Here is a 10,084-nt window from a genome sequence, read left to right on the forward strand (position 1 = left end):
ATGCTTTAGAAGGAGATGAAGAGGGAGAGGCTGCCGGACATAGTGTGGGGGAATTTTGTTTTTGTTTATAAACATTAAATGTTTTTGTTTTGTTGAGTTATAGTTGGCTGTCTGGTGCGTGAGAATCTTAGTTAAACATGATAGCAGGACTGGCAGGATAGGTAGCCCACTGCTGCTAAACACATCAACATGGCTGACAAGAAGTATGAAGTATGTTGCAACAGGTGGCAGGTTGTAATGCATTATTCATGATGCACTAAAGAGGAATGTCTTTAGTCTCGATTCAAAGATGGAGAAGGTGTCCACTTCTCTGGAGACTGGAGTCCAACAGAAAGGCCAGCTCAGCATCTGACTTGCATCCTTTTGTAACTTTTAGCTCTCGCCAAAAAAGTAAAAACCAGTCCGAGACTGACTCTTGCTCGGTTATTCTCTCTTTTTCTCTTCCTTACTTCCTCTGACAACGTCTTCCTCAGTTTCTTCATCGCCTCTGCCATTATGTCCATACAGAGAATACTGCGCCAGCTTCCTCTTATAGCTAGTGCATGGGTCTAGTTGTTGTTGCGTGAGGTGGTGCCATAAAGCATTACGTAAATCTCGTGAGAGGCCTCGCGACCTGTACCCCAAAGATACGTAGTGCAATACCAGGTGCACCAGCCGTGCTGTGGCAGTAGCACAGACGCCATTCTCTGTTTTACAACCAGTGTACAACCAAAATTATTAGTTACTATAAGGAGAAGCTAGGGGAGTCTGCTTTCAAATTAAGGCCCTCTTTAAACATATTAAGGAGTGTTGTATTATTCCAGAGGGAAGTAAGATAAAAGTAAGTATATTTTAAGAACTTTTTTCAGGACTTGGTGACGACGCCATGCGGAACGTCAACGCGCAATTACGCGTCACACCGCAAGGTGGCCGGCACATCTGCATGTCTGGCGTTGGTAGCGCGTGTGTGAGGACGGTCTGCTCCGTGCGGAATGAATCCGAAAACAAAGCGAAGTTGGGAAGAAGAGAAGAGAAGCGGAGGCCAGGGGGAGGGGTTACGCACGGCGAACGTCAGCGTTGATGTGGAGCGGCGCACGGCTGTCACAGCAGTCAGTGTGATGAAGATTGGCAGGCAGGTAAGCTGTCATTCACTCTTCCCGCTCTCCGTTTCACACCGCTGCTCATCTCCCAATCTGCTCATTTTTCCTTTTCAGAACAACGCACATTCAGGCAGATACAGAGAGAAAAAAGGATGCTTGTGTGTGATTGTGTTTGTGTATGAATGCGCGCGTATGTGTGTGTGTGTGTGAGAGAGAGAGGGGGATAGAGAACAAGAGGGAGAACATAGGAGGGGTGTGTGTGTACGATGGCAGGAATGATTGCGAAATGAAAGGGATTACGAAACGGAGTAGAAATTGCAGGATTACTGCAGGATCGAACTATTACAAAAACTGCCGCGGTACTGATTGGTGCCGGAAAGGGGAGCGTTTTAACCGTAGAATTCCATGCGCTGATGCTGGTGTGGCCTCGTTAGTGACTTTGAAGAGTAGACGGTAGACTCAAACTTAAACTTGGCCAATTTCATGTAATTTACTTTAGCTTAGTGTAACCATATGCCACTTTAAATTACACCAAGCATTGGTGGGATTGGCGGCACTGTTTGTATTATCATTGGGCCTTTTCACATGTTTTGTTTGTTACTTTTCCTGTGTGTGTGTGAGTGTCTGTGAATGTTTAATGTTGCCATTTGAAGAGACTTCAAATACATTTACAGCAGATGTTGGATGGGCTCTTCTGACTGCCACCTGAGGAGTTTCTGTTCAATAGTTAAATATTTCAGTAGATCGATATTTCATATTTAGGGAATGGGATATTTTGACCAGGAGAAGACCTTTGCATCGCACCCCTATTTCATGTAGAGAGGGTGACATGTAATGGTGGAATGAAGGTTTTGGAGAAACTGAATGCTATTGCTCTGGTCTTGATCTGCCTGCTCTGTTCTTGATCTGCCTGCTCTGGTCTTGATCTGCCTGCTCTGGTCTTGATCGATTGATTGATTGATGGCTCTTGTCATAGGTTTTATAGTTAAAACCACAAACATATGTTAGTGTATGTCTCCAGACATGTGTTAGTGGCATGTCTTTACTGTTTCACACACACCCAGAACACATATTGACACAGCGGCACACAGGAACATACGCATGTATGTATATACATATGTACCGTGGTCCAAGGTCTCACTTACGCGTATTTTCCTGTGTGCCGCTGTGTCAATATGTGTTCTCCTGTGTGGTGAACGATGGGGCTGATCTCCTGTGTGGTGAACGATGGTGCAGATCTCCTGTGTGGTGAACGATGGTGCAGATCTCCTGTGTGGTGAACGATGGTGCAGATCTCCTGTGTGGTGAACGATGGTGCAGATCTGAGTTGTGAACGATGGTGCAGATCTGAGTTGTGAACGATGGTGCAGATCTCAGATCTCCTGTGTTGTGAACGATGGGGCAGATCTCCTGTGAACGATGGTGCAGATCCGTGTGGTGAACGATGGTGCCGATCTCCTGTGTGGTGAACGATGGTGAACGATGGTGCAGATCTCCTGTGTGGTGAACGATGGTGAAGATCTCCTGTGTGGTGAACGATGGTGCAGATCTCAAGTGTGGTGAACGATGGTGCAGATCTCCTGTGTGGTGAACGATGGTGCAGATCTCAACGTGTGGTGAACGATGGTGCAGATCTCCTGTGTGGTGAACGATGGTGAACGATGGTGCAGATCTCCTCTGCTTTGTTCAGCTTGAGGACATGATGGACCTTCTTGTGGGTTATTGTGGAAATTCAAAGCGGTTCTGAACTGATGTTGACTGGTTGTGATGTTCCCTGCTTCACCCCTGTGTTGTAAAGTCGCCGTTGCCTTTGTGTGGTAATCTGCAGTGGCTGAAACCTTTTAGTATTTGAAGCCAGTGGTTCCCAGGATGCACCTGGAAAAGAGGCTCCTGGTACACAAATGTCTCAAATAGTTTGACCTGCTACGTAGCATTCAATGATGTCACCTCCTCTAACACCACAACATGTATATTCAATGCCTTAATCATTAAGGTTCCATGAAATTGTGTGTGATTACATAAAGTCACAGATCTCTCACTTCTGAAAGGTGTGTTTACCAGTGGCTGCTGTGGATGGATTTTGTTGTCTTTACTACCTGGAAATATAATTTGTCATGTGTGTTGAGTTTAGCATCAGTCAGAGTGTGTGATTGTGTGTGTTGAGTTTAGCATCAGTCAGAGTGTGATTGTGTGTGTTGAGTTTAGCATCAGTCAGAGTGTGTGATTGTGTGTGTGTGTGTGTGTGTGTGTGTGTTGAGTGTAGTATTATTCAGAGTGTGTGATTGTGTGTGTGTAGGTGTGCTAGACGGAAGGAGAAGATAAATGAAAGAGATAAATAAATTGAGGGAAACGTGTGTGTTTCTGTGTGTGTATGTGTGCTTTGTGTATGCATGAGCATGCGTGTGTGTGTGTGTTTTGCGTGTGCGTGTGTGTGTGTGTGTTTTGTGTATGTGTGTGTGTTTTGTGTATGCGTGTGTGCCCAGAAAGTTGGAGCACCCTTTTACTCTTTTCCATACCTTGAAACACAGTGTCTGCTGAGTCAATGACCCAGCAGACACTAATGTCACCAGTGCACACACACACACACACACACACACAAAGACAGACACACCCACACACACACACACACACACACACAAAGACACACACACACACACACACACACACGCACGCACGCACGCACGCAGAGCCACGTATGGTAAAGGCCACTCTCTCTCATCCTCAGTGTGCGTGTGTGTGTGTGTGTGAGAGTGTGTGTGTGTGCTGTTCCAGGAATGTAAAGAATGCCCTGTGAGACGCTAACCAAACAGCTCACTGGATGTTTCCATTTCTCTGGTATTCTCTCAGCTCCGTACTCCTGCTCACATCACTGTTGGAAGACAGCTCTCTCCACACTGGTAGTAGCACAGCTCTCTCCTCTGCTAGTAGCACAGCTCTCTCCTCACTGGTAGCACAGCTCTCTCCTCTGCTAGTAGCACAGCTCTCTCCTCACTGCTAGTAGCACAGCTCACTCATTTGCTAGTAACACAGCTCTCCTCTGCTATTAGCTCAGACTGTAGAAACACATCTCTGTTCCCCATGTCTCTCCTCTGCTAGTAGAACAGCTCTCCTCACTGGTAGTAACACAGCTCTCTCCTCTGGTAGTAGCCCAGCTCTCTCCTCACTGCTAGTAACACAGCTCTCCTCTGCTAGTAGCTCAGCTCTCTGCTAGTAGCACAGCTCTCCTCTGCTAGTAGCACAGCTCTCTCCTCTCTGCTAGTAGCACAGCTCTCTCCTCTGCTAGTAGCACAGCTCTCTCCTCACTGGAAGTAACACTGCTCTCTCCTCTGCTAGTAGCACAGCTCTCTCCTCTGCTAGTAGCTCTCCACACTGCTAGTAGCACAGCTCTCTCCTCTGCTAGTAGCACAGCTCTCTCCTCTGCTAGTAGCACAGCTTCCCTCCAACCCCACTGCTAGTAGCACAGCTCTCTCCTCTGCTAGTAGCACAGCTTCCCTCTCTACGTCGCACAGCTCTATCGTCACTCGCTAGCAGACAGCTCTCTCCTCTGCTAGTAGCACCAGCTCCTCTTAACCTCTGCTAGTAGCACAGCTTCCTCTGCATCCCCTCCTGCTAGTAGCACAGCTCTCTCCTCTGCTAGTAGCACAGCTCTCTCCTCACTGCTAGTAACACAGCTCTCTCCTATGCTAGTAGCACAGCTCTCTCCTCTGCTAGTAGCACAGCTCTCTCCTCACTGCTAGTAGCACAGCTCTCTCCTCTGCTAGTAGCTCAGCTCTCTCCTCTGCTAGTAGCACAGCTCTCTCCTCTGCTAGTAGCACAGCTCTCTCCTCAGCTCTCTCCTATGCTAGTAGCACAGCTCTCTCACCTGCTAGTAGCACAGCTCTCCTCACTGGTGGCTCCCCTCAGATATCAGGGCTAGATCTGAGGGTCAAATCTGTTCTAAAATCAGCAGCTATGTGGGGAAGCAGATGCCCATGTGTGTCTGCTAAGTAGTTCTCATTAGAGTGACATCATGCGGTCTGAGCAACACATCTCTGTTCCCCATGACTCTCGTTGGTTTGAGCTCAGACTGCAGAAACACATCTCTGTTTTCCATGTCTCTGTTTGTAATAGGCCTAGTCATTCTAATGAGAGATCTCCTCTCCAGCTGGGCTGCACAGAGCAGATATGGCTGAGATCAGCAGGAGTGCTGGCTACACCCCCCCCCCCCCCACCCCCACCCCCGCTGGCTTCACAATGATCAAGGCACGATGTAATAATAAAACAACGTTAGATGCACGAATACATGAATAAATGATTTTGTCATCAAAGCAGCATCACTTATTTATGAAGAACCATTTTTCTGCTGCTCTGCAATGTTGCGGTCTCTGTGTTTCCACTGCTGTTCCGACCACACGCTCGCGTCAGGAAGACCACAAATGTCTCTCTCCATCCGCCTCATCTGCTAAAACTCTACTTCACACACCACTTTCCAATGTACACACACGCACATGCACACGTGCACACACACACACGCACGCACGCGCACACACACACATACACACACACACACAAACACATACACACATACACACACACACACACACACACACACACACAAACGCAGCTGTGTTGGAGGAGGTTGCTGGAAGGCTGGAAGGTTTGAGTATCAGCTTCCTTTAGAATGGTGTTTGCCAGAACCCTGCTGGAGAACCCTGCTGGAGGAACCCTGCTGGAGAACCCTGCTGGAGGAACCCTGCTGGAGAACCCTGCTGGAGGAACCCTGCTGGAGAACCCTGCTGGAGGAACCCTATTTATAAACAGCACAGATATCTGATAGAGCCGGTTTCAGCAGTGAGTCTGGCTCTCACCTCTCTCACAGTCAAGCCATCACACAGTACAACACTGTGTCATACTCACACATACACACACACACACACACACACACACACACACACACACACACACACACACACACACACACACACACACTCCACTCACAGTACAACACTGTCTCATACTCACTCAACCCACAGTACAACACTGTCTCACACTCACTCCACCCACAGTACAACACTGTCTCATACTCACACACACACACACAAACACATACACATACACACACACACACACACACACACACACACACACACACACACACACACACACACACCCACAATACAACACTGTCTCACTCATACTCACTCAACCCACAGTACAACACTGTTTCATACTCACACACACACAGTACAACACTGTCTCATACTCACACACACACACACACACACACACACACACACACACACACACACCCACAGTACAACACTGTCTCATACTCACTTCACCCACAGTACAACACTGTCTCATACTCAACCCACAGTACAACACTGTCCCATACTCACACACACACACACACACACAGTACAACACTGTCTCATACATACTCAACCCACAGTACAACACTGTCTACTGTCTCACACTCACTCAACCCACAGTCTGTCTCATACTCACTCAACCCACACACAAACACATACACGTACACACACACACACACACACACACACACACACACACACACACACACACCCACATTACAACACTGTCTCACACTCAACCCACAGTACAACACTGTCTCATACTCAACCCACACACAAACACATACACATACACACACACACACACACACACACACAAACACATACACATACACATACACACACACACACACCCACAGTACAACACTGTCTTATACTCACTCCACTCACAGTACAACACTGTCTCATACTCACACACACACACACACACAAACACATACACATACACATACACACACACACACACACACACACACACACACACACACACACAGTACAACACTGTCTCATACTCACTCAACCCACCCACAGTACAACACTGTCTCATCTCATACTCACACAACCCACAGTACAACACTGTCTCATACTCACACACACACACACACACACACACACACACACACACACACACCCACAGTACAACACTGTCTCATACATACTCAACCCACAGTACAACACTGTCTCATCTCACACTCACTCAACCCACAGTACAACACTGTCACACACTCACTCAACCCAAACACACACACACACACACACACACACACACACACACAGTACAACACTGTCTCATACTCACTCAACCCTCTCTCATACATACTCAACCCACAGTACAACACTGACTCACACTCTCACACACACACACACACACACACACACACACACACACACACACACACACAGTACAACACTGTCTCATCTCATACTCACTCAACCCACAGTACAGGACTAGCCCAGACTTAATACAGGACCAGCTTAGAGTCAATACCAGACCAGCTTAGACTCAATACAGGACCAGTTTAGACTTGATACTGTGACTGTGTGTGTGACCAGTCTAGAAGTGCCACACTGTCCTTGGCACAGCAGGGGTATCTGCCCCTGGGGCATTTAAATGCGTGCCCACGTGTGCCACCCTATTTAGAGCTGACAGCTGACAGAGCTGCACTCATCTGAAGTCTCCTTTTCCCCATCTTTATTTATTAGCATCTCTATTCGTTAGCATCTCTATTCATCAGCATATTTATTTATTAGCATCTCTATTCGTTAGCATCTCTATTCATCAGCATATTTATTTATTAGCATCTCTTCATTAGCATCTTTATTCATTAGCATCTCTATTCATTAGCATCTCTATTCATTAGCATCTCTATTTATTAGCATCTCTATTTATTAGCATATTTATTCATTAGCATCTCTATTCATTAGCTAGGTGTGTGTGGGGTGTTTTTACAGACTGGTGGAGAGATGGATGACTGAATGTGGGTTTCAGAGAAAAACTGCCCTGACAGCCAGGGTTGAACAGAGCCACGTCTGGGTCAGGCCAGGGTCAGACCGTGGGGGTCAGACTGTGCTGTGGGGGTCAGACTGTGCTGAAGGGCTCATTCAGACTGTGCTGCTCTGTACAAAAGCAGAAGGCGATACACACTCTGCAAACAGTACAGAACAGCACAGACAACAAACTCATTCAAAACATGACTTCAGCATGATTACTGACATGGTCTTGAAGACATCAGAAAGAGAGGGAGAGGGAGAGGGAGGGAGAGTATTCTTTTGTGAACAGAGAGTAGATAAGAGACTATTCAATTACATTTGTGCTTCTGGGGGGGGGGGGGGGGGGGGCTGGTGTCTGCTGGAGCTCTTGCTGTTGGTCCTCTAATAAGATTTCATGAAGCACAGCTCTAAGCTCTAATCAGCTCTATTCAGCTCCTCCTCCTCAGAGATCTAATCAGCTCCTCCTTCTCCTTCTCCTCCTCAGAGCTCCAATCAGCTCCTCCTTCTCCTTCTCTGGGCCCATAGGGGACACACACTCTGATCTGCACAGAGGGAAGGCGTCTCAAAAACACACACACACACAGACACACACACACACACTCTGATTTGCACAGAGGGAAGGCGTCTCAAAAACACACACACAGACACACACACACACAGACACACACACACACACACACACACACAAACACACAGACACACACACACACTGACACACACAGACACACACACACACACACACACACACACTCTGATCTGCACAGAGAGATGGTGTCTCAAAGATGGGTGAACATATTTGATGTGTTTCCTCCTTTGGCAGGACTGCATCTGGTTGCACTTTCCCCCTTAATACCGGTAATAAGCAAATGTGCACGGCGGTATGATAACCAACCATTTTCACCGTGATACCGGTGACATTGAGACGGGGACGTCTGGACGGGGACACTGAGACAGGGACTGTGTGTGTGTGTCTGTGTGTGTCCTGTGTGTGTGTGTGTGTGTGTGTGTGTGTCTGTGTGTGTCAGTGTGTGTGTGTGTGTGTGTGTGTGTGTTTTTGAGACGCCTCGGTCACACTGAGACAAGGCCGTCTGGACGGGGACTCTGAGACAGGGACGTCTGAGACAGGGACTCTGTGCTTCTTGTTTTCCTGCCACGTTATTTCTGTCCGTGTGCCCGTCGCTGACTCCCAGAGGGATGATGGAGAGGCAAAGCACCGCTCAGGTTTCTCTCTCCTGCAGCACTGAAAGACACATAGAGAGAGAGAGAGAGAGAGAGACAAGGAGATACAGAGAGAGAGAGAGAGAGACAGGGAGATAGAGAGAGAGAGAGAGAGAGACAGGGAGATACAGAGAGAGAGAGAGAGAGACAGGGAGATACAGAGAGACACAGAGAGAGACACATTTACATTTAGTCATTTAGCAGACGCTTTTGTCCAAAGCGACGTACAAGGGAGAGAACAGTCAAGCTAAGAGCAATAAAAACCTGGTGTAACAATAAATACTACTTTACATAAGAAATAGAAAAACGCCATAGAAAGAAAAAGAAGTGCAGGAATGTAACTGCTGTAATTGCAAGTTAAGCACTAGTCAAGGTGCCAGTTGGGTGGGGAGGTGCTCGCTGAAGAGTTGGGTCTTCAAAAGCTTCTTGAAGGTAGAGAGGGACGCCCCTGCTCTGGTAATACTAGGCAGTTCATTCCACCAACAGACACAGACACAGACAGATAAAGAGAGAGAGAGAGAGACAGGGAGATACAGAGAGAGACACAGGGAGACAGAAAGAGAGAGACACAGAGAGAGACACAGAGATATAAGGAGAGAGAGAGACACAACACATAGGGCAGGTGATATGGAACAAACATGACATTAATACAACATTAATATGACATTAACCTAATATTAACAACACATTAATATGGAATGAACATGATATTAACAGAACACTGACCTGACATCAACATGACTATCATGACATTAGTGCATTATTACCACTGAGCGTGATGAAGAGAGCACACAACACAGAAGGGAGGGAGGACATGTCATTAACACCATGTGTGTGTGTGTGGTGTGTGTATGGTGTGTATTGTGTGTGTGTGTATGGTGTGTATTGTGTGTGTATGGTACTTAGGGGTCCCTGGTGGCATTGCTCATTACTCCAGTGCATGGC

At 47.2% G+C, this 10,084-nt stretch overlaps 1 protein-coding gene across 1 annotated transcript in view; it reads left to right on the forward strand.

Annotated features, from left to right (window-relative positions):
* Positions 1–900: 900 nt before the first annotated feature.
* Positions 901–10,084, forward strand: part of LOC105903784 (homeobox protein PKNOX2-like) — a 22,799-nt gene continuing 13,615 nt past the window's right edge. Inside the window, exon 1 of the mRNA XM_031584256.2 lies at positions 901–1,115. The gene's annotated coding sequence lies outside the window, so the exon portion shown is untranslated. The remainder of the gene's footprint in view (positions 1,116–10,084) is intronic.

This window comes from Clupea harengus, chromosome 17, assembly GCF_900700415.2.
Source record: "Clupea harengus chromosome 17, Ch_v2.0.2, whole genome shotgun sequence".
Taxonomy (NCBI): Eukaryota; Metazoa; Chordata; class Actinopteri; order Clupeiformes; family Clupeidae; genus Clupea; species Clupea harengus.